The sequence below is a fragment of the Pezoporus wallicus genome, unplaced genomic scaffold, assembly GCF_028554395.1.
Source record: "Pezoporus wallicus isolate ANWC-B61680 ecotype Strahan unplaced genomic scaffold, APGP_CSIRO_Pwel_v1 contig_6464, whole genome shotgun sequence".
NCBI lineage: Eukaryota > Metazoa > Chordata > Aves > Psittaciformes > Psittacidae > Pezoporus > Pezoporus wallicus.
In genome coordinates this window covers 6836678-6862370 of record NW_026642130.1, presented here as the reverse complement: position 1 = coordinate 6862370, position 25693 = coordinate 6836678, and the positions used below count along the sequence as shown (strand labels likewise).

The 25693-nt window shown below is 40.3% G+C and overlaps 1 protein-coding gene across 3 annotated transcripts in view; it reads left to right on the top strand.

Annotated features, from left to right (window-relative positions):
• The window catches only part of KLHL29 (kelch like family member 29), a 403205-nt gene that overhangs the window by 49394 nt on the left and 328118 nt on the right, over positions 1-25693 (top strand). For 2 of the 3 annotated variants that reach the window (XM_057427614.1, XM_057427611.1), the window contains exon 2: positions 17426-17532. The exons of the other annotated variant lie outside the window; for it this stretch is intronic. The gene's annotated coding sequence lies outside the window, so the exon portion shown is untranslated. The remainder of the gene's footprint in view (positions 1-17425; positions 17533-25693) is intronic. 3 annotated transcript variants of the gene reach the window in all.

Sequence of the window (25693 nt, the reverse complement as noted above, 5' to 3'; positions counted from 1 at the left end):
AGAAACTTCCTAGCACCCGCTAAACTTCTTGGGAAGCCCTTTTATTGGTGAATTAGCTTGTATATTTCTCAGGTGGAGATTGTCCAGGAGTCCCATGTGGATGTAAAAGGCTGCCACCCTGGCAGGATGCAAGTGTGGTTCTTGGATGAAGGTGCTGGGGAGATGCTGCCTGTGTCTCCTTGGGGCAACCAGACCCTTTGCCCAGCTGTTTGGAGATACCAAGGAAGAAAACAACATCAGTGCTAACTAGTTCCTGAGGGGAGTTTTGCTCAGCCCTCTGTGTCAGAAGCTGGTTGTTGTCAAACGGTCTTAATGGGTGATGAGCATCAAGCCCCCAGGCTTGCAGGGAGTGGGCAAGAACAATGGGGTCATCTAACTCACTTCTCTAGCTTGTACAGCTGGCAAAAAGTGGGGATACATCACATGAAATAGAGCAACTCATCACAACAGAGTTTTTGATTCTCCCTCAGTACTGGCTCCATTAAGTTGCCAGTTAAAGCATAGGCTGAAGTCCCAGATGTGGGTTAGGACATCCAGGTGTTTTCCACTTTAGGCTCTGTATATCTGACATTGTTTTAAATGCTGTGATTTTAATTTTACCTCAATCTGTGTGGATACATCTATACTGGTAAACAAATAGGGCCAGGGCTCAGGCTCGAGTGTAACTGTCATTTGCGTGATCATTGCATGCTCCTGGGCAGGGTTTGAGCAGAGGGTTTTCCCTGGTGTGGAGGCATGTGTCCATCTGGAGGCAGGATGGACAGAAATCATACAATTATAGAATAACGAAATTATTAGAGTTGGAAGGGACCTTAAAGATCATCCAGTTCCAATCCCCAGACGTGGTCAGGAATGCCTTCCACTAGACTAGGTTGCTCAAAACCCCATTCAGCCTGGCCTGGAACACTTCTCTTGGGAAAAGAATTTGGGTATGTAGGTGGGAACTACACTGTACCAGAGAGTTGGGACTTCCTAAATTCTGTTGACTGGTATAATATATGTATTAAGGTGAAGAGCCTTCTTGATGTTTTGGTTTGGTTTTTTGGACGCCTGGAGCTTACAAGCATGTGTATGTACATACAGATATATGATATGAGACGGCAGAGCTGTTTTCTGCTCCGTAAGGAAGTGCAGTGGTGAGGATCAGGCCTGCCTTCCTTTTGTGTCACAGCAGGGAGTAAAGAGCTACCCCACTGGGAGAGGTGGAAAGGGTCGTGCATGCAGGCTCCCGTCCAAAACTATGCCTTGCTAGCTTGGTGCTTATAGCTGCCTCATGGAGACTGAAGGTGGGATTTCAGGTCTCAGACAGGGGATGGGGTTGAACCACAGATGTCTGTGTTTAAGGCAGGTGCTTTATCCACTGAACCATTGAGCAGAAGGGGAATGATGCTTTTGAACTGCTTAAGGGGAAGAGGTAAAAGCAGCTACCCCTTTTTTATTGCTCTTGGCAGAGGGGAAGGGAGATGAAACGAAGAAAAAACTGGTAGGGAGAGCACGCCTGGGAAGCTGACATGATTGTTTTACCTCCCCACAGAGAGCCACATTTTAGGATTGGTTCCTTTCTGCAGGAGTTCCCAGGCTGAAGCAGGACTCCTGCCTGCCCAGCATCCCACCTTCTGGGATGCTTTGAGGTGCTGTATGCCAGCTGGGAGCAGGGGAACTGCACTGCCATGGGCCATGTTCCCTGGTGTGTGTTCCCACCTTCTGCAAACGCTGAATCATCTTTCATGATCTAATCTGTGCTTAATAACTAAGAGTATTAAGACTCATTTGCACAGTGTTTCAAAGGTGTTGTATAAATACAGGCCCATGTGGTTTTTATTATTTCAAACATAATTTTTCTGCTGTTAATGTTAATTCCTCCTTAATAAACCTGAGATGATTCTGTTACTTGGTCAGGTCTAATTCAGAGGCTTTGGAGGTGCTTTTATAAAATACTGGTGGGGTTTCACCCCCTTTTTGGTACTGTATTCATTTCTGACACAGTTCCATGAAATTGATGAAATTAACTTTTCTTGATCCAAGAGATTAAACATGGCCGTAAATTTTTAAGCAGAACCAGTTGCTGCAATTCCCCATCAAAGAGAATCATGTGGACTTGAATGAGTAAGACTTAGGGAGAGCGTTCTCCCGAGGAAGCTGATTAGTTAATACTTAAGTAATATCTTTTTCTTTCCTCTCCCCCTGCATCTCCAAACCTGAAACAACACAAATGATTCCTAGATCAAAAGAACGCTTGAGTCCCTTTTATCGGACAAATATCATGAACGGTAGGCTCTTAATGTTCACTTGAGTAACAGCTCGGGCTTTCACGATTCCTTTAATAAACTTAAAGTAGGTCATAATACCCACCACAGCATCCTTAAAATGGTATAAATCTTGGTTTCTAGAGTTTTAATTACAGTGGCTGCTCCCATTAGGTGGTCTTGTTTCATGGCAGGATGCTAGACAGCTCTCTTGTTCTAAGTCATTTATGTGGACTGCGGGTATGTCTGTCAAACCATAATGAGCAATGAAAGAAAGAAGAACGTTAATTTAACTGATGCTGCTTTTGCTGTTAACGTAAGTGCCACCAGCTGCACCTCGTAAACGTTGGTGTTTGCTCGCCTGCGCATGCCTATTCAGCGAGACCTACCATGATTGATAGAGGCAGAATTAGACTGATGGTTTACATGCCACAACTTTTCTATGGCGCTACTTCTGTGAATGTGTTTTTTGTTGCAAGAGACAGCTCCTAAATTTTAATTGCCTTTCAAACTAGCGAGTGCTGCTTGTGTCAAATGCTGATAATTGGTTTATGACATAGAGGTATTATAAATTAAGGAGAGGTCAGCTAGATAATGCACGATTTACCTGGTGGAGGAATGATGGTTGGATGGAAGTGACACTTTGGAGATGCTCACTTTGGTGTGTGGGGGTTCTCAGTGCTCACACAAAGCTTCTTAAACAATGGGCCCTAATAGGAAAGGACTGGCTGCAACAATAGCAGTGCTTGAAGCCACTTTATAATTAGAGAAATTACTGAATAATGCAAAACTCCAGTAATGGTGGTTTTTCTGGCCCATTAAGCATTCATGTAAACCTTCAAAATAAAGGTGCATACTTCCTTTTACCTGTCAGTTGTGGTGTGCACTGAGCAAAAGCACATTTGGTTCCTTTCAGGCAGGTCCTTAGGAGGGTGATGAACCCCAAGAATTTGACACAGGCCACTTGCGCTCCAGTGCCAACTCATCTGGAGGCATCTCTCCTTCCCTCCCTTGCTCCTCTGATTAAGGTGCTCCTGTGCCTCTTTGTATGAAGCTGCTTCTCATTGACATGCTGTCCAACATTTTCTCCTTTGCCTTGATAGTTTCTTAAAGTGTTTCTCTTCTCTAGTGTAGCTCCATTCTGACTCTGTCCTGATATACCCAGTTATTTCAGAGGTAATTTACTCCATGTTTCTGTTTTTACTCCAAGTATATGTTAGGGTGAAATGCTCTAAATCAAAGTGACTGCAGTTAGGATTTAAATTATTTAGAGTTTAAACCAAGGAATACTCATTTAAGTAATTTATTTATTTTGTTCTGTATTGCATACCACTTATTTCCGTAATATTAGCCAGTTAGTAATAATTGAAATTTTACAACTTGCATCTAAATACCTTAAATTTATACCACTCTTTGCTAATCAAAATAATATGCTCATCTGTGCACACTGTTAGGTTTTAAAGCTTTATATTCTTTAATAAATATTGTAGCTTTATTAATTTCTTAACATATTGATTAATTCATGGCAAGCTATACTTTGCTATTTGTCTGTTTCTCTGAACACCTATAATCAGTGAAGCTCCTTGTTTTGGGTAGAGATGGGAGAGATGCAGAGTGAGCCAGAACTGGTGGCTATGACTCATAGGACTTGACGGTTATGGCACCAGATTACAGGCCAGGGTCTGGGCCCTGCTTCAGGGATATCTCTGAGAGGGATGAGAACTGTAGTGCTCCCTGGTTTCTCATGTGTCTCCTACCTATAGGCAGTATCTTACACGGCCTTTTTTTATGTTTTTGATGTCTTACTCAGAGCAAACTAAAGTGGATCCTTGGCAGTGTTTGGGTGCTGCTTCATTTAGTTTCTAGATTGCAGAGCCATATTGCAGCCTCACTACTCTGACTAGCACAGTTCTGGTGTGTATGGAAACACAACAGTCTTGAAAGCTTTCAGGCCAAGTAGAGGAAAAACCCCCGCAAAAGTGGCCTTTAAATTGTTAATACCATGAATGTAAGCTCATAGGGCTTGCCAAAACTGCGTTGGATACTAAAGTCCTCCTTTAGTTATGATCTACCCCATTACCTAGGTAATCTAGGCTTTAGAGTTTGTCAGATTGATTTCAAAGAGAATTACACGTATGCAAATTTCAGTGGTCCATGTACTTAAATGTTGTAATGAGATTTTTAAAAAACATGTGCATGAACTTCTAGGACCTAAACTGGTTGTTACATGGCCCCATGCCTATAAGGCTATAATATTAATCTGTAATACCTTTCTCTTCCACTTGATTCTCTCCTTCCAGCCTGTGACTGAGAAATTAACTTTTCTTGGTCTTATTTGCAGTGACTTGGTCCCAGTAAAGAAAATAATTTTCTGAGTAACTTCTGGCTATGTTGAAACAAAGAAAAAAATGTAATTCTAGACAGAAACGGCTGAAAAATCTGACTTCTTGGAAAAGGTAACAGAAGGAAAAGATAAAAATAGTTAACACTTAAGCAATTATTAAGCAATTATACTGTTTAAATACACAAACATGTTTGACTTGATCTTGCATGGAAAGAAGATCTTCCATGAATGTTTCTTGTATAATTTCAAGCTATTATCTTCTTACGCATATCATGAAGAGAATTTGCTCGTGTCATTTAACATTTTCTTTAAACCTTAGACTGTTTAAACCCTTACATTAAACCTAAGTTTTAATACTCTGGTTTTTAAGTTAAATTTAAAATTACTACATTTTAATCCCATATAACTGAGAAGTACTCATTTTAATACAATTTACCATAAATTTCATTATTCTTTCTTAAGGGAAAGTAACATTTTACTCTCTTGTAAGAGTATTTCCATTTAGTGGACATCTAAAATTATTTAATTTATAGCAACTAAGAATAAAAGTATTTATTCCATAAATCAAAGGATCATTTTAGTGAGCCTGACAAACAACATTCCATTAAAATTCTGTATCAGTTCCAAAGTATGTTTCCATTTCATATCTAGTTATTTTTAGTTACTTCCCCCCTTCCCCACCCATGAAAATGATGTGAGCAAGCCAAATAAAAGCCTGTGGGGGTGTATTCAGATACTGTTTCCACTGTCATAATGTGTAACGTCAGCAGATCTGTCCTCCCCCTCAGTGTTGATTCCTCATCCTCTTTCCCTTGGCCATCACAGGTTTTGGGTGGATCTGGTGAAACAAATCTTAGTTCCTCAGTCTGTGTTGGCACACAGCAGCTTTTCCAGTATTGCTTTCAGCAGTGGCACTGAAGGCTTCTACTGCCAAAGCCTTGTGCTGTCCATTGTATCAGGACAGGTTTGGCAAGATGTGACAGTGGTTAATAGATAAGGCATCCTCTTGCTACAGCAGTGATCTGAAACTCACAGTTTGGGAAGTGAAAAAGGGATAAGAGACCAAGAAAATTATGGAGAGGTGGCATCCTTACCATCAAGTATTTCCTTCATCTAATTTCAGACTGTGGTTGTGTTACTAATCCCCAGTGTATATACACATACGTATATGCAGATTCTTATTCTCCAAGAAGGAAAAGCTTCTTTCTTTGGAAGGTGGGAAAACCCTGTGGTGGAAAACAAGAGATTTGCCAGCCTTCCAGTTCCTCCTGTAACCTGTATAGTGTTCAGGTAAAGGGTAGCATATCTATTTACATGGAAGCCATAAAATCAGGGTAAAATCGGTGAAACTCCCAGCTTCACTGGATTAAATATTCCATGTTTAAAATTGAATGGGTGGAGGAAATTAACTTTTTTTGGACAACAGCAACAACAAAAAAAGCCCACCAACAAAACGACAACTTCTGATCTCACATTAGAAATAAGTAAAGGCAGGCTGCATTAAGCAATCAACAGTTAACATTTTTGTTGTCAACAGCTCCACTTGCCTTGTGCTAATTTTCATCAGGATTCCAGATAATATACTACTAACCATTATTTTCTCACCTAGTTTGCTCAGTACTGACAGATAATAGATGATCCTATTACAAATAGATTTGACACTGCATCCATGAAAATGTGAAAATTGGAGTCTCTCATCATTATTTAAAATGTGTGCTCACTCACTCAAATGAGGTATAAGAGGTATTGGAGATAAAGTAGGCCAGATTGCTGGAAAGGCTGCCTCAGTGTCACACAGGTTAATGTAGATGTATTATGTATTTATATGGCCTATAGGAGGATAACTTTTTAGCAAATTATTTGGACTGAATGTGCACTTGATCAGGACTCTCATTAGTAACCCATGGCCAGACTGTTCTCATGGTGAGAAGTTACCTTTGCAATCACAAAGATTAATTCTTGGGCTGTCTATTGTAGTTTGGGAGAAAGAGTCCAAAGAAACAGGTGAGCTGTGTGTATCGTGCTGAACAGAGACCTGTATAGACTGAGCTATAGATTAAGGTCCTGTGCTATTCCTGACATTTTGATTAAAATGGCCATTTATTTTCAACCACAGTTCTAGAAATTGAAACAGTATTGCCTTTCTTTGAAGGAGAGGTGTGCACACACTACCTACAGCTGAGTGAGGGCCCAGTGCCAAACTGTATCCTCCATGCATGAGATACCAAAGATAAATTGACATTTTCCTGTTGGGGGTTAGGTCATATCCGTGTTTCCATGAGAATTGCAGTAATGTAGTCAGAAGTTAATAACTAATTTGATGATGCACCCAGTGGGATTTGGTGCAGAAGAGGGAAGAGTTCGTTAAACATGAGACAATCAGCATTTCCTTTCATACTGGTAACTTGATTTCCCTATTTGATGGGTCATGAGAGACCGACATATTTGAAGTTCTTTGGAGCATGGACATTTTCAATTGATTTGTCCTGGACTGCTACAAAATTTCATTATTTTGCTCAGGCCTTGCACATCTCTGGATCTGAGTCATTGCAGAAGCCATACAGCACAGCAAAATGATTTTGATAGACCTTTTCCTCAACAGTGCGTGCCTGTAGCATGGCATTCAGGTTGTGCAGCTTGTGGAAGTGGTCTAGAAATAGGCAGTTGTCTGGACTAATCACATGAAGGCAGTCAGTCTATTAAGAGTCTTTGAATTATGCATATGACGAATGAGGACCATAAGAGAAGGCAATGAGTGAGGAGAATTTGAATGGAGCTGTTAGATGAGATGGAAAGTTTGCACCAGAAAAGTACATCACCAGAGAGCTGGAACTGTGAAGAAGGCTTTTGTACTAATCCTGACATCACTCGTAGGCCATGAGGAGAAAACTGAGGAAGTAAACATCAGCATCCCTGCTGCTGGAGCATGATCATTGTACGTACTCTGTCGTCAGCATGTTCCCTGTCAATAAATGGGTGTATGATAGTCTTACTCAAAGCCTTTGATGACAGGCTGCAGGACACTGCCTGGGGCTGTAAGACAAATAACAGCAGTCTTCTCCATGGGTGCTATTTGACTTTTAAAGAAATAATACCTTCCTGACGGCACCAGTGCTGGTTTGTGAAGACACAAGCAAGTTCTCTGCTATCTGTATAACTGCTGAAGTTACACGTGTTTCAGTCAGAACCATAAACAAGTGTGTCAAGGGAAGCAATGAAGGGAAGTTCTTCACCTGGAATGTTCATGTCTCTTCAAATATGGCCAAAGCATCAGAAAGATGGTAGTAAATGTTAAATGACTTGCTATAGTTCCTCATTCAGAGTAGTTGTGTGGGGGCTGTCCACCAAGCTTATTGAGAAAGCTTGCTAGTTGGGAAGTGCTGGAGGTAGTACTGATGTGCCACCCACCAACCATGCAACTGGAAATAAGTAATTTCCAGGAAAATAGGAATCCTCTAGGAAGATGCTTTCCCTCCTCATATGCAGGCATTTGGATGGTTGCAGGCAGTGCTGACACCTCTTGGGGAAGGTTAGCTCTCAGGCTACCCACTGAGAAAAGTTTCTTAGCACTGTATGTAAAGAGCCTAAACCCTATGTTTTTATATAACCTAATTCTTAAATTAAATCTAGCATCTCAATTTTAACAGCATGATCTCATCACACAATTGAATGAAATCTGTGATGGTCAGATGGGCTAGAATCAACAATTTACACTAGGAGAAAAAAATCTTGCTGTGAGAGAATTGCTGCTTTTTCTAATTATTCTCATGGAATCAGAAGTTTGATTGACTGTAACCTGCTAATCTCCCACACTTCCTCTTCTGTCTTCACTTGTTTTCTTCTCTTCCCACTAAAGGCGATCTTTTGTAACTTCTCTGTTTATTCTGCTGTTTCTTTGGGGTTGACAAATTAAGCTGAATATCTTTTTTTAGTGTTGTAATTGGGAAGTGTAGAGAGGAGATTAAGAGCTCCATTAGGCCAGTGTGCTGCTGGCAGTCAGCTTTGGAAATTTGGTTCATTGCTTAGGAAAAGTGTCCAAGATCTGCACCTCGAAGGTGTGACGTTTTGAGTCTTGTTATTCTAATATTGATTTGGGCTATAATAAGTGGGACAGCTGATACAGGATTGAGAAGTATAATTAATGCCAAGCAACATGATCTTACAGAAAATGAATGCTGTCAAGCTAATCTGGTCTCTGTTAAGTGTTTTTAGTGTGATGGCAAGTTTGATATTTATGGCTTCTACAAGGCATTTGACTTGGTGACACCATTTTGGTTAAAAACTAGAACAAAATAGTTCAATGTGTGAAGATTGGGAATTGAGCTTGCTCAACTTCAGCCATTTACAATTTGATGTCCTACTCTAAACTAGTTGTCCTAGGCTCCCTCTGAAGTTGGTGGAGAGGAGGAGAGAGGGTTATTGCTCCTCCCCTGTGTTAGCATAAAGTGTGTGCTTATAGAAAGGACAAAGCTGTTTTTGCCTGTGTTGGTGATCTTTGTGCACATCCATAGAAGAACTTCAGGGAGGCTGTGCTAAATCTGAGTCTGACCATACTGCAGACACTCCCAGAATATTGTGTTCAGGTCTGACTGCACCTCAAGGAGGTTGATGAGTTAGGGAGAGATGGTAGAAGAGTAGCGATGGTGACTATGGAGTGGAAAGATGTGCCTTTAGGCCACCGGGATTTCTTGCAAACATTTGTTACCCTAATCCAAGAGAAAGAAAGGATTGATTAGCTTTTCTAAGTGGGAAATTAAGAAAGGAAGTGTCTTCAGTCTGTTGAACAAAAATACAGCAAGATGTGTTGTCTAGAAATGAAAGCCAAGAAAATTCATAATAGAAACAAATAGATCTTGACAGCAGGAATAATTAATCACTAAAACCTTTCACCAGCACCCAGAAGGCATCACTTAGAAATTCAGTAATCATGACGGGGTTTTTATTTTTTCTTCCTGAACATGGCAAGAAATTGAGTCCTGTGTCTTTATAATATGCAAGGGAATCAGAGTAAGGTCAAAAAGGGACTGCTAGGATTATCTAGTCAGTAAATAACACTGTGAAGTGAATAGGGCTTCTCCTCCTATGGGCAGCTTGTCAGTCCAAAATGAGTCAGAGAAAATGAAGGTGGTATTTGTGGGGTCATTGGTGCCTTCTCTCCATCCCACTGTACCCAAAGAGTAACTCTTCTAGGTAGAGACGTAGCTTTGACAAACTTTCTGGGATACAGTATGCTGGTGGCCATGCCGCGCTACGTGGGTGTCATCACCTTGGCTGTGTTTTTAACTTTCATACTACTTTGTATCTTAATATTGCATAAGGATGTTACCTTCTCTTGCTATATGGCAGTGTTTGTTCAGGTCATAGGAAAAATGGGCGCTTTTACCCTTTTGAGCACAGGCAGTTCTTTCCAAGCAAATGGTACTGTCCTCTCCCTTCCCGTTTTGCAGCATCAGACCCAAATGGCAGCTTTTAGGTTTTACCCCTCACCCCTGCTGTCTCTGGTACATCATGAGCCAAGTGCAGTTCCTGTTCTGTGCTCTGTCGGTTTGTGTTGTGCAAGACTTCACATAAGACGAGGGACACGGACCTCGTCTAAGAGCCAGGTACTTTGCCACTGCCTTGCTTCTTCAGCAGCCTGTTCCTATCCTTCTGCTCTTCAGCTGCCTAATAGCACTCCTCCCACACTACAAAGGGCATGATGGTCTGTCTTCACATCACCTGCAGCTGGTTATGTTACCTGACTTCCTGGTAGTCCGTGAGTCTTTACTGGAAGAGTAGGACTTCGTATTAAAAACCATCTGCAAATGGCAAACCAACAGGTTTTGTTCTGTTCTGCTTTTTCTATTGACTTTTTTTGAAAAAAATCTGGAAAAGACCTTGAACTGCAGAAAGTTGGTTCATGATTTCAAAGAAGTTGAGGTCCTTTCAGTCTCAAATGCTTCAGTGCTTTGAGTGCTACTCTCTCCAGCTGCTTCAGTGAAGCAATAGATTTGAGAAGATCTGTTAGTCAAGCTGTCCTAAAACTTTCTAGCCTTTTAATCCCAATGCCTTCAAATCATTTAAGAAGGTATCTTTGCTAGTCTTTGCTTCAATAAAGAAATAAAAGATCTTTCAACACATGTGCTTGCCTATTACCTTCATTGCATCTCCAGCAAAGCCAGCGGACTTCAGTGAATTGTGAAGAAGCTGACTCCACTTTAAGGAAATCTACCCCTTTTATTAGACTGTATGTATTTGTCTTCAAAGAAACCTCACTATTCAGGTGAACATTTTTGAACTGAACATTGCAGATCCATTAGAACTCTGCATTCATTTGAATAAGCAGTCTTTTCAGCAGTCTCTTTTTTGCATGAGAATATTTTACATATCTCTTCTGAACATCACGCATCTCAGTATCTTTCCTTAAACTTTTACAGGAAAATAAAAATTAAACAAATCTAGAATGAGTAAGAAATTCCTGTTTGCATCATCAGTCATCTGGTTGTGAGTCTTGCTATAGAACGCCACAGAAATGAATGTCTGAAGAATGCAATTCAATGTTTAACATGGTTTAGGAGTAGAACAGTGGATACATTATTTGAGGATGGACCCCTAAAGTGCCTGTCTATTTTCCAATGGAGTTTTGTCTGGGTGGGCAGATGTGTATGCTTTAACTTCGTTTAGAGCATCAACTAAAGACCATCATCTGAAGAAAAAAATTAAACTCGATGAGCTACTAATGCTGGCTGTCTGATCTTCTAGGTCTATAAATTCATTACTAACCTCTGTATATCTTGCATCATTTAAAAAGTATTTTTGGGGAAAAAAGTGATTGTAAGTTATCTTGGCAAACTTTGTCATAATTGCCATTTGCATTGGAGCTTGCAAAAATAGCTTTATGATCTGATACTTTTAATGGCATATTTCACTGTTTCCATTTAAACTTTGAAATTACATCTTTGTTTTTCCCTTTTAAAGAGCAGTATAATCCAGATGTCTGTCAAAAGAGTTGTTGATGTAGTATTTTATGAATAATCCTTCTGTTTGAGTTTTTTGTTTTGTCAGAAATGTTTGCCAAGCTCTCATAAAGCTCCTGATGAATATTATTGATGTATACTTCCTTTTAAAGAAGTGATTATCCATGTGGGATACAAACTGCACAGTCAGTTCAAAACCCCACTTTTTTTCTCAAAAGTTGTATGTTGTTGTAGGAGGAGTTAATGTGTTGATGTGATGGAACAGGGGGCTCCTGCGCTAAAATGATTCTCCCCTTTCCTTTGTCCAGCTTAACTCTGAAGCACAGCCCAGCATTCAAGTTTGGGGGACTTCTGAGAAAGTATTACACAGAATATTCTTAGGGTTACTGTCAGTCTGCTTAAGTCTTTGATGAAGAGTGTTAATAGTTTCCTGTTTTCAGAGAGATTAGTGTGATTGTGGGAAATGTTGAGTAAAACATACCGAGTAGTCTTAGGAGTACAGCAGTACCATTTCAAACCTGGAGCTGTTACTACATCCAGTGTTGCTGTCATTTGTCGCTTTTAAAAGATTTATATAAGCAACTTGCCCTTTAGGCATGTGCAGACATCCTCTTTGGTAATTTTTCTCAGGTGATTCCTTAATCCTGGTGGCTGCAGCATAAATACTTACTTATGGAGCATGATGAGGACTGGCAGCATTGCTGGGCTTTTTCCAAGCATATCAGAATCCTTTTGGCTTGTAAATGCTCTGGGGTCTGCAGACCTTGCAGTGTTCTAGCCTGCAAATTAGTAGCTGGCTGGTTGTCAGTTGGGGAAAAGAGAGATCTGTAAATTCTGTAATAAATAATAGATTAGGGTTAACATACACAATAGCATTCTGCATGTATCATGGTACAGAGCAGTCATTCCTTCCCATAAAGTCAAGTGGAACTGTGAAAATGGATGCATCCCTCCTGTTCCAGCTCTGTGTTTTATTTTTTCTATCCCAGCCTGCAAATCTTGGCTGCAGCTTCGCCCAGCTTCAGAGACTACATAGCTTCTCATGGGATCTGTAATTACTCCCTTCTCAGACCACTTGCTCAGTTTCTGGCAATGATAGGACAACAGGTCACACCAGTCATTATAGAGATTTTCCTTGTGGAGCTGGAATAGTCCCAATCCAAATGCACTAAAGATAACTGGGACTGCACAACAGTAGTCCCTAACCTGCGCAGCACTGAAAGCTTTGGGTGCTTTGGTCTGTACTTAAATCCTGTGTCTGTACAGCTTCCCTGTTGTGCTAAGCTTGGCTGTTTGCAGAGTGACTCATTTTGATTTGCCAGACACACTGCCTGTAAGCACCCTTCTTTTACTGCTTATGAAACAGCTACTTGGTCTGCCTAGTGAGTGTTTCTACCTTATATTGCAGTCGTTTCTCCCCCCTCCACTTCCCCATTCTGATTTGCTTTCCTTTGCCTTGTTGATTTGCAGAGAGAAGGCTCCAGCTGTGCCTCTGAGCATTTTATTTGCTTTCTCCAGCCCCTGTCCCGAGCTGCGGTACCTGACATGGGGAGGAGGTTATGTTTGCAGTGTAGAGCTGCTTATAAAGGGCATTTTTAAAGCACTTTGTGCTTCACAGTTGATTTATGGCTCGTCTGCATAGGCAGGCATTCATAGAATATTTTTTGTGTTAAACTTTTCCTGATTAATTAAACTACAATAACTCTCTCATGTCCTTGACTTCATCCTTCTTCCTTGCCTAATCCTTTCTTTTTTTCAACTACAAGTGAGACAGCGTGGGCAGGTGCCACAGGGTGTATCGCATCCCCTCTGAGGTCCATGTTGTGTGCCTCTGCTGCAGGCTCTTGGGCGGCCTCTGCTTCAGAGCTGTTGGGCGACCTCTGAAGCAGTCCATTGTTGCCAAATGTTGCTGCCTCCTCCTCACCTTACTTTAGATCAGGAGGATGCTGTTTAAATCTGCATATGCTCCTCTCACCCTACGCAGCTCTTGGTGGATGAGCTGATCTGCTGTATTGCCCTTGGACACTTCACCTGTAACAGAGAAACTCTGAAGTGATGTCCTGCTGCATAAGAAAATTGTGGTTCTGACTTGACATCATATGAAATCATACTCGGCCTCATCCTTTGGCCTCATCCTTTGGCCTCATCCTTGCCTTTTGGTAACCTCTTTTTGAATTCAGGTAAAGCCTAGTGAGCTTTCTGTTAGTTGCTTGTGCTGTCACTGTATCTGTTTGCAGAGTAATTCTACTTTTTACAACCCAGAACTGTTGAAGTTCAGATGATTCTGATTGATCTAGCTGCTTTCTCCAAAACATCCAGACCTGATTCTCACTGATCAGGTCTTTTGAGCCTAAGACACTTCTAACTATTCCATCCCTTCATGAAGATGCCTATGTTGATGAGGTAGGTGAGCTGACACTGACTATATGATGTTTTTGTCTGGTCTCCTGCTAGTTTAACCCTGGAAGAATGAGCTTCATGAAGCTTGCCACTATAAGGATGCAATATCTAAACCATATGCTCGGTTTCCATCAGGTTGCTTCAAGTAATTTAATTTAGAAGCTTAGGTACAGTACAGAATATATGACCTGTCTGTATTGAAGTGGTTAGACACCCAAAGGAGAGATGAGGGTGCTGCTACAGGCTTCTGTAAGGTACCTTCAACTTCATAAGTATCAATACTGGGAATTGAGGCTTTACCTTTGCAAATAGTGCACTATGATGAGAAATGGCCACTCTTGGTTTTGGTGTTTAAACCTCCTTGCTGTGCTTCTGCCTCTTCCAGTTACAGTATCTCATTCCAGTGGTTCAGAACTTCCTGGCTGGTGTTGCTCTGCTCACTCCCCCTCAATAGCAACTGCAGTAAAATTTTGGTAAGATTAAAATCCTTCCTGATAAGCAGTCAAGATTTTCTGAATTGGGGGAAGAGAATCCCATCCAAATGCTAGTAAATAATGTAAATTGCAGTATGTTAAACAGTAAAGGCCATTAATCCTGTCTTTGTGTTGCCACAAGAAATAATTTTTCCTCTTCTTTGGGCCTGCACATTCAGATTTCGAACCTAAGCCCATCTTTGTGTATCATTTTCATGGTGAGGGATTATTGCTTTTCTTGCTGCTTTTTCTTCCTGATCCTCCTTTCTTCAGATGTCCCGTATCCAGCTGTGAGGGCTGTTTTGCCTTTCCCTGTGGCACTGCCATCTAGAGTCTGCAATATGTTTTTTAAATATTCTTCATGTCTTTCATTATTGAGGTGGGAAATAAAAAGGTTTCCTTCGTGTAAAACTGTCACAAGGCTTCTTCCCTATCAGAAACCAATTACATTTTTTCTTACTGTCAAAGGCTCTTTCTCTGTTCTGTGAAGTTTGGAACAAGAGCCCTGAGATGGCTTTGAAAAGTGGATGTTTCCCTAATGAGATCTCCCAGAGCATCTCTGGCCTAGTGTTGCCCTTGGAGATGATGGGGTAACTGTGACATGATGAGTCACTATGCAAAGGAAGAATTACTCCCTTGAGATTTTTTCTTTCCTTTCCATAAACTGCTTCATGAAAACAGTGCTTTTTCCACAAACAAAAAGCAAAACAAAAAAGAGATTCTATTTTTGTTTGAGCTTTTTCAGGCAGTCCATGCTAAATTCTTTAGTCATGTTGTAAAAGCTAGAAATACTCAGTTGAAATGTCTCTACAAAGCATTCAAGAAGTGTTAAATAAATCAGTAGACCAGCTATTTGAACAGCCTTAACTCCAAAATGAATCTAACCCTGTAAACAAAGCAGGATGAGGAGAAGGAAGGAACTCTGTATGACAGAGAAGATGAGAATCATAGAATTGTATGGTGGAGGATAATGTGGATAAGATGTTTGCATATCCGTACCTTCCTCAGACCTTTCATGTGCTGCTCCTTTGTATTATCTTGTTTAGGTTTTAAAAAAACTAACCTTCAGCTGGCTAGTGGCTACAACAGGCTCTGTTTTTAATTCATGAAGGACTAAAATTGTAGATGCTTTGTCTGTTTAGTAGGATTGCTGAATGTTTTGGGTTGAAAGGGACCTCAGAGATCATAGTTTCAACCCTCCTGCCACGGGCAGGGCAGGTTCCACAAGACAAGGTTGCTCCAAGCCCTGTCCAACCTGGTCTTGAACACTGCCAGGGATGGAGCAGCCACAGCTTCTTCAGATGTCTTGTCAGTCCCTTTAGGTATTGGAAGGCTGCTCTACGGTGTCCCCAGAGCCTTCTCTCCTCTAGTCTGAACAAGCCCAGCTCTCCCTGTTTGTCTCCGTAACAGAGGTGCTGCAGCACTCTGAGCATCTTCATAGCCTCCTGTGAACTCACTCCAGCAGGTCAGCCCTTCTTATGTTGGAGCCACCAGAACTTTCCTAATCTGGTCCCTGGCTGCTCAGACAGTCTCTGTATTCCTCCCAGGCTACCTGGCCTTGCTGCCTTGTTTGTTTTATGAGATTAATTTTGGGATGCCAGCTGGCCCTAATCCCATCCCTTTGAACCTTTTTTATAATGGTCTGATTTTTTTTTTTCCTCCTTCTGTGTGATGGTACATCTTGCCTTGCAGCCAGCTCTTATTGCAGATCATTCATTACAGATCATTCATTGCATCCATTTGGTCAGCTAGTCAAGCTTAAGTTGTGGTGTGCTTCATTTGCAGAAATGCAGTAAGATTCTACCAGTTTTATTAAACTCTCTTAAAGGAACAAAGCATGACCAAATGGATCTCATTGCTCGACTGATCCATCAAGTGACCTTGGATAAATCATTTAGTTCTTCCATGTGCTTCTATTTCCTGTTCCTTTACCATCACCTCTTTGGATTGTAAGGTCATTTCACAAGGTAAATTATTTGGTTGAGCTATTTAAACATAGCAAAAGTCATACAAATATTCTGTAGTAACTATGCTAGCAGCATAGGGAGATAGCTTTCAAGGAGGTGTTTTGCATGGTAACCCTTCTATAGTTTACAGGTAGGTTTAGTAAGTGTTACTTTACCACCTCACAATTATTATAATTAGATAAAACATAAATTATATATAGAATGAAAAAGGTTTAAGTTGAGGTAATGGGAGGGAAGCCCTGATTGCATTGTTCAAGGGAAATGCACTTGTAAACTTCAAATTAGTTTGTATAACTGAATTACTTGTTTGCAGCTCTCTTGTCATTCTAAGAATCTTCTTAGTAGAAACTGAAACTCTGGTGCTAAAACCTAAAATCAATAGGTACTGTTACATCCACTTAAAAAAAAATTGTATTGATTTGCAGATAATGGCAGCAGTTTGTTCTTGCAGGATTACCTGCCACTTCCTGTCGTAAAGATTACCTCAGTATATATTACATCTGAGATGGAGAATATTGGTATAAAACTGCTTTGCTTTAATGAATAGTCATTTTACTCTGGGCATTAAAATGAGATATATTTCTTTAAATTTATCTCTAGGGATTGTTTTGATTTCACGGGCAATCCCTGTGTTACCAGAGACTCTAGAACACTATTAAACTTTCAAATAATCTTAGATTGACTTGTTTCTGCAAGTGCTTGAACTCATCTTCTCTTTGATAGCAACTAATTAAGCAAAAGATTGTGCTCCTTCTGGTCTCCTCCACATCCTTGATTAGAGGGTTATCTTGGGTATTAGAAATTCTTTGTTAAACCCTAAGTATCTACTACTCGCATCTAACTCTCTGTGCTTCGTAACAAATTTGTCACCTTCAGGGGATTAAATTATTCATGCTGATCATGGTGGTCTCCCATTGTGCAACTGTTTTTTTTTTTGTTTTCTGTGTTTTTTTCTTTGTGCTGTAGCTCATGTGAAACCTATTCATATTAAGCATAGGTGACTTCCTGTATTAAAATTACTCTTTTCAACTCTTTTTAGATAACCTGGCTTCCCAGAAACCTCCTGTTAAATGCAAGGGTTTGCTGTCCTGTGTACTGACTGTTACACCTGAGGCTGATTTTGATAGAGATTCGGGATATTGCAGGGTAAGTGTGCAGATACCTGTTCTTGTTGTAGGTTGGTTTTTCTTTCATAGTCTCTTATTTGCTTACACGAATGCAGTTTGGACTGTGCTTTTCCTTCCAGTGACTGCAGCAAGTCCCTATCGGAGAATGTGCAACTGAGCATCTGTGTAACAATAGAAAAATAATGTGGTAGGATGAATACTAATGCTGTAAACCTGACTAAGAGTATTTGAATTTGGTGGTAGCTCCAAGAGGGAGCAGTCGTCTGTGTGTACAGATTTGTAGGCCTGTATCTTACTGAACTGTAAAAAGCTCTAAGGCACTCATTTGAGTGTAGTGAACATTTTGAGTTCTAAGCTGACAAATATGCATGTGTTTTTATATTATAAATTAAACATTTTCCTAATGTACATAGTTATAAATATCTGTGAAGTTTGCAAGATCAAGTTTAAATATTTGGAAAAGGGAGATTAAAGGTTACTTAGTTTCTTGGAGACATGAGAAGGGGAAAGAAAGAACTGATTCCCTCTCTTATCCAATTCTACTTCACACATCAGAGCAGAAACTGAAATACTTGACTTCATTATGGAATGACTCTTGTGGAATTTTTCACTTCCCAGCTACTGGAGGAAAGTGTGATTTAGTGTTCTTTTGCCTCTTCCCCAGTCTTTGATTCTTTTCTTCCACTGTTGCTTTCAACCTGCTATTTTTCTTGCCTCACCCCTTTCCTAGCTTCTTTCTCCAGTCCTGTCTTTACTTCATGGAGCTAATCCTGACCCTCACTGCTATTTATCTTTCTTATCCTCTTGGCCTCCTTTGACCAGGCTTCTGGCTTTTCGCAACCGGATATGTGGATTTGTGGGGTAATTCAGTCTGGAAGGCACCTGTGGAGATGATCTAGTCCAGCCTCCTGCTTAGATCAAGGTTACCTACACCAGGTTGCATAGGGACATATCCAGTTGGGTTTTGAATATCTCCAAGGATATTCTCCAAAACTTCGCTGGGCCCCTGTTGCCATGTTTTGCCACCTTATGATGGATATCTGAATTTCCATTGTTGCAGCTTCTTTTTCTTGTCATATCTCTGTACCCTTCCAGGAATAGGTTCAGCCTATCTTCTCTGCACCTTTCCTTTGGGGAATTAGAAAACATAGTGAGGTCTGTGGGTGCTCAGCCTGTGTTCCAGCCACCAGTACCTTCCCCTGGATTTGCTCTAGTATGTCAAAGCCTTCTTGTTCTGGAGGGCTCACAAATCCTTCATGGGGGGAAGGGTCATCCTCTGGACCTGGTGGCTCTGCTCCTGCTAATGTAGCCCAGGATGGAAGCACTTTGCCTTTGTTGCAAGGGCATATTACTGGGTCAGGTTCTACTTCTTGTCTACCAAGACCACTAAGTCCTATATATTTTTTTTCCTATTTTTAATGTTTAATCTTTCACACACTGTTGTGCAATCCTTCCTTCCAGTGTTTGCTGTTCCTCCACAGGTTTCCTTATTGAACACTTCAGTATCCCCAGCGCATCTTGAACGTGATGTTTCTGAAAGCCTCTTCCCATTAATGAGTGTGAAGAGCTACATTTTGCAAACAGTGAAAGCCCATTTCCAAGTCTTTCCCTCTTGGAAATGGGCATATTTCCCTGAGCAACTAGCTTAAAACTTTCAGTGTAGCTTCGATAAGATAAAAATCTGTTTCAATTCCTATCATTAGTATGTTCATGGTAAAATAGGAAATTGTGTGTATGCTTAAGGCGTGTCCAGGTGTGTATGGGAGAGTGTATTTAATCCTTTTCTGTGCTGCCAGTACACAGTCATAAATAGTGTATATAATAATATATATACAAAACTGTTGCTGGAAATTGAGTCTGAATTATGAATAAGGCTTTTATTTTATATGCCGCCTTTATGTTTGTCTCTGTGTGTGTGTAATGCTGCAAATTGCAGATACCAACAACTGTAATTGTAGTTAAATCAAATGTTCTTCAAATTCTATTTTTTTTTTTGTAGCCGTCACAGTGAATAATGTATCTTGTTTTCCCTGTATTTTAATAGAGTCTGTACGTTGGGAGATATGCCAGAGAATGGACACTCAGGGATAGCCTCAGCCTTAGCTTGACACACTGATCAGATGGTCCTTGGGAGGGAGACGTGCTCCTGCAGGCTTTGCTCACTAGTTCCCTTGTAAGTGGCCTTAGGGGAAGGACCGAGAGGGCATCAGTAGTTCAGTACTCAGATCATACTTAATAGTTTAGCCAGGGTGGCTGGAGCTCATATGCCAGTTACTCAGTTTATATCTGCCAAGAAGGGGAGCAAAAGAAAGCCATGAAGGGGGCAAGTGGAGCAGAGGGGATTAAATGTGCTGAGTCAGGGAAAAAAATAGTTGAGCAGAAAGTAAGAAAACTGGAAAGGAAGAGAAAACATACAGGAATGAGGATGTAGACTTTAACTTGCAACAGAGTGTTTCGGTTTTAATTCAGAGAAATGTTGTCCGACTCATGAAGAAGTAGTTACACTAGAGCAACTCATAGAATGGTGAGTGACAGTTTAATTCACTTTCTGCGGTGGGGAATGTCTAGCAGATCTGGCTTGTGATAAGTTGCAGCATCACCTAGTCACATCAACATGAAATGCTGAGGATAGTTTTAGGCTGAATATCAAATTATTTGAAGTTATTCTGTTAGGTTATGGTATGCCTGTGGGTGTTTCTGTCACCATAGCTGTGATCTGGTTGTAACAAAAAGAAAAAAAAAAGGAAATTAATTTGGAAAGGAGAAGCCAGTTGTGTCTGTGGTTCCTGCTGAAGCCTTGTGATAAGTGTGAGACGTTGTTTGAAAAGGGCTTGAATTCCTGGATGGACTTTGTCTCCTTCTGGGAATGGGCTGCGTGTAGGACTTGCACACTTGTCTGTCTTACTCATTTCTGGATATTTCTAGTTCAGCTGTTCCCCTTAAAAGGCCTTTCAACTTGCTTAGTTTTTCTGCAGGATATAAATGTATTTCTGCATGTTGCCTGTAGCCCTTTATATCCTGACAATCACGTGCAGTTGCAATTTTTATATTCCAACTGAGGGAGTACTTAACCCCATTTTTTTCTGGTTCAAACTGAATTAGTTTTCACCATATGCAGCACCTCTTATGGAAGAGAAAGGGGGGGGATTTGAACTGAAAAAGTTGAGAGCTGCTTCTGTGATGCAGTTATTTTAATAACCATGGGTCTCTCTGCACAGCACTGATTGCTTTTTTGGAGTATTTTTTAGGAAGAGAGAGGGTCAGGAAGGTGTATAAGCTCAAAGCGAGACCTCAAATGACCATGTGCATTTAGGACTTTGAACTCCTAATTAATGTGTTTTGCTTTTCATTTTTGTAGTTTATAGGTGTGTGAAAGCAAAGATTTGGGTTTCTTCCATTTCATCCTTTACAGGAGAAGGAGCAAGCCGAACGAAGCAGAAACAGTTAGTCACAGAAGTCCGAGGTCACACTTTTTGTATGAATTTGCAATAAGCTTTGGGATGCAGCAGAAAAGCCAAGGAATGACTTCACGTTTCTTTGGTATGACGTTCATAGACTAATTCAGTTTGGGAGAGACCTTGGGAGGTTATCTTGTCCAGCCTTCTGCTTGAGGCAGAGCAGGTTGTTCAGGGCTGTGTCTGTGGCCAGGTGATACCCTCCCTGGACAGGGCTCTGCAGCCTCCCTGGGCAGCCACTCTGCTGGTTAAGCACCTGCTCTGAATTTTTCTTCCTTCTGTTTTACCAGTGTTTCCCTTTGTGCATCTTGTGCTGTTGCCTGCTTTACTACATGCCGCAGAAAGACTGTCTCACTGTGTTCTCCAGACCTTTAACCATCCACTAAATCATGACAAACTGGAGACCTGTGTTTGTAAAGAGCTTGGATCAATGTTTGTCGAGCATCTACACATCAGGCAGTATTTTTTCCTGTGTGTGTTCGAGTCTATTTAACAGCATCTGGGTTGTTTGCTTTTTTTGTAAACAGGTCTCTGATTTTTGTTGTGCTGTTATGTAAGGGGGCAAGGATGGATTGAGGAACAGGTAACATCCATAGTAACATCTCCAAAGGTGCTAACACAAAAATACCTATGTTCCTTTCTGCCCGTACATATACTTGTTAGGCCTAGATTTACTTGCAGATCTTGGGATTAGATGTGGTTCCTGTTCCCATCTCTGCTACAACTACATTTGCAGTAGTTTTGCCTTAGCTTCCATGTCATTAAAATGGAGATTATATACTCTTATTCACAAGAGTGCTGCGAGTCCTATGGTAACTGCTAAATGCTTTTAGTCACTTGGGAGAAAAGTGCTATAAAAAGGAAAAAAAAAAGGAGGTATGTTTATAGTATAAAATATGTGCTTGTAGTTATAGGGTTATGTTAACTCTGTACTCTTTGTAGGTTGCTTTTAAACCAAAGTAGTATGCTTTTCTAATGTGTTGTGTTACTGTACAAATTTTATCCAAATTACTTGTTGGAATTGAAGGAGACATACACAAGGAATGGCCTCATTTTTCACATTCAAATTTTGAAAGTAGAAACGAAGCTTAGAAACTTGGGATTCTTTTAAAATCAAGTCCTTTCATAGAAGCAGTTAAGTATTCTTTTTGTCAGCTATAATAATAATGAGGTTTTGGTGCTGGGACGAGCGATAATTGCAAATGGCAAAAAGTTATCAGATGTTGTTACTCAGGTTGCAGATTTTATTAATTGTAAAAGAAATTATTCACCTAGGAAGGCTGTTCTATATGTGCTCATTTACATGAAGACTTGCTGCCTAATTTATTTTGTTAAAAACCAACAAAAAACAACCCACAAAAAAAACCACCAAATCCCCCCACAAACTTTGTCCTGTTCTTCAAAACCTTGACTACTTTGTGCTTCACATACAGTTTGCTTATAATGTCATCTGTGCTCCTGCTTATCCATGGAACAAATCTTATTTTGGGACAAATCCTATTTTTGCCTCTCCTCTCTCAAAAATTTATCTGCTGCTTGTTGGATTTATTCCATCAGCTGATTACTGTGCATCTCCCCTGCATGCATTTCCTCCACAATTAAAAAGGATGTTTATCTTTTATGAATGACTTCTTAGGTAGATGAGTTGTGTGGCCCTTTACATGTTTCTGATCTCCTGAGGTGTTGGGATTTGCTGATGTAAATTAATTTTTTATCCATTTTTCCCCCACTTCTTTTATGTTGTTTTCAAAGTGAGTCTTCATTAAGTGAGAAATTGAGCACATGCTTCACAATAGGAATACAATTAGTCAATGAGCTTTCCCTGTGAGCTTAAAACAGAGTAGATACTTTAGTATCTCTTTAATTGGGGTGTTGGATAGTAAACTCTTCCGGGTATGGCTACAGCCTTTACATGTTCTGCTAGAGAATTCACAGAGAGAGCATTGCTACAGCATGAATATTCAATAACTGCTGCCTGCCCCTTATTCCTTATGCTGAAATATTAATACAGCAGTGATTCTGCACCTAATCTTCCTGAGATAAGGTGCATGTAAGTAATCCTACTGACAATATCTTGCCTGGACCCAAGCCTTTTTGCAGGATCACACCTTTCTGGACTGTGCTGAACAGCAATTACTCTCAGTAATGCAACTGGATCTACAGCTGCTGTTGCTAAAATGATGTGCTTTCCCATGGAAGGCGAGGAGCATTGGCTCTGCTCCCGGCTGTGTGCCACTGGGTCACCGCTTCAGCCTGCAGAAGGACATTAGCTCTAAGGGAGGTATAAAGCTACTACTCGTAGCAGAAGTTCAGACATGTGGATAGAGAAGTACATTACTGTAATTCCCATTGTGACGAAGTTCTCTTTGAACTTTGCCGGTACCCAATTGAGATCCTTCAACTGGCATTTTTATCATTTGGGCCTTTTCAAGATCGCATTACAGGTGACTCTGTAGCAAAACAGCTTCAGAAGTGCAGGATTCCTGTACTCTGCCATGCTCTGGGCTGTGACTTGAAAACAGGATTTCGCAACTGATATTGCAGACTTCTGAGTCTATTTTCTCAACTAATATTTAAAGTATGCCCACCAGATCTGTTCTCAAAGTTGGTTGTTCAAACTATAATATATTTCAACACAAAATTATGCAGCCTAAAGTGAAGATTGGTACAGTAGTGCAGCAGTCTTCTGTTTCACATATATTTGAAAGCTGAGAAAGCTTCTGCTGAATTCAGATGACAAAGGCTTGTCAAATTGTTCACAAAGAAACGATTGCTCTTGGATGGAATTAATTTGCAGTATCTCATTTGCCATCTTAGTTTTGTCATGAATTTCCCCTACTTGGCAGCCTGCAATGCCAAGTGAAAAAGTGTTTCAGTGAGAGATAATATAATATACTAAGAAAATGTTATTGATCACAGTATGCTTTTACTGGAAGATGACTTTTTCTGACCGGAACACAAGGGACTTTGCCTTGTTATAGTAGGAAAATGTACTGTAATATGCAAACAGGATTATTGTTAAGGTCACAGCAACTTTGTTTTTACATTCCACTTCCTCTGGAAGCAAGCTTCTCCACAGCTAATATTGTCAGCTGGGATAAAGCAAGAACAATTTCAGTTTTAAACTTAAAAAAGGTTACAGCAAGGCTTTTGTATTATGAAGGAAAGAAATGAATGCTGTTTTCCACATCACCAAAGGACAGAACTTGTAATTCAATAGGCATTACTGTAGGCATTTTGTTACGGTGATGGACTGTATTGTGATGGCTCTTTGTCAGAATCAATTAATGTACATTTTCTCAACATACATGTATTTTATGTGTATGTTATAGACAGAAAATGTTACGCATTTTGTTTTAGAGTGGCTTCCACACGCAAGGACTATCAGGCACTTAATTTTCCCATCTAATGTGGGAAGATTTGCCAACTGGAAGAGTCTGTGTTGCTCACAGACAGGTTATGTGGGTATATGGATATTATTACCCTGCAAAGCATGAGGACATAAATTTGTGATGGGATGCCCAGCACAGGGAGCTTAGAACAAGGACACTTTTAAAATCTTTGATTTAAAGAGGTCTCCCACTGCATAAACAGTAGCTCAAAGCCATTAAGGTCCTGCTTGCAGTGAAGGGCTCAAAACTTCCCCTCAAGAATAAGCATGTCATTAAGATGATACTTCTTAAAAGTATTTAGTGGTATTTCTAATGAAACTCATCCAAAACACATTCTGCAAAACTTAACTCTTTAACAATTTTTTTTCTATGTTTGATTTAGGTTATAGTATTATGAGTTATGTTAATTGAGACTGGAAACACAAACTCATTTGGAATAAATCAGTGAGGGTTGCACTGCAAATCCAAGAATATTGTATTTTTTGTGTTTGTTTTCCTTTTGTCCTGCTCTGTTTCCAACACATCTCTCCAGTGGTTTTCTCTGGTTTTGTTGCAATCAATCTCCACTTCAGTGAATCTGAAGATATAAACCTGACTGCAAAAATTCATCTCTGGTATGGTAGTGGGTTACTAACCTGCTCAAGGTTTCCACATGGCAAAATGATTTTTTTACTACAACCAACCATTTCCTACACAGGCAAAGCAGTGTTGCTAAAATTCTGGTGGATTGTTGTTATAGCCTGAAATTTAATTATATTTCTTTTACTGCTTTTTCTAATTTGGTTTGGATAAGTTGGTGTAATTTAGGGGAACAGATCTTAGTTGCATAAAAGACCTATTTCCATGCTCCCCTTTTGCAGACTCTTCTAACATGCAGATAGCCAGGTGCAGGAGAGACCCTGCTTCTGTTACTAAAGTAAGCATTAAGGATTGAAAGGTTTAAATTATGGCTTTCTTATTAAGAGAGCACAACAAAAAAAAAACCCCAGGTCCCTAGGTCATCTTCCTCCCTTCAGCTGCAAGAATTCAGTATGGTTTATTTAGCACAATAAACAAGACTTGAAGTTCAAGTGTAGTAAAGGTTACAGAGGAATATTGTTACATTTCCTGCAAGAGTAAATCCATTGTTTGTACTTCTTAGGATGTTTAAAAATACAAAAATCCCTCTGTTATTTTCCTCCATTGCTTGAAGAGGAGGAGAGTTACTGCCATCATTTCCATTCCCCATGGGATCTTAGTTTAAGACAACTTGGCTTGTAGGATCAACTCAGCAAGTGCAGATGCCTACCCTGTGGGACTTGTGCTCCTAAAGATGCTTTATGTTGCCGCATGT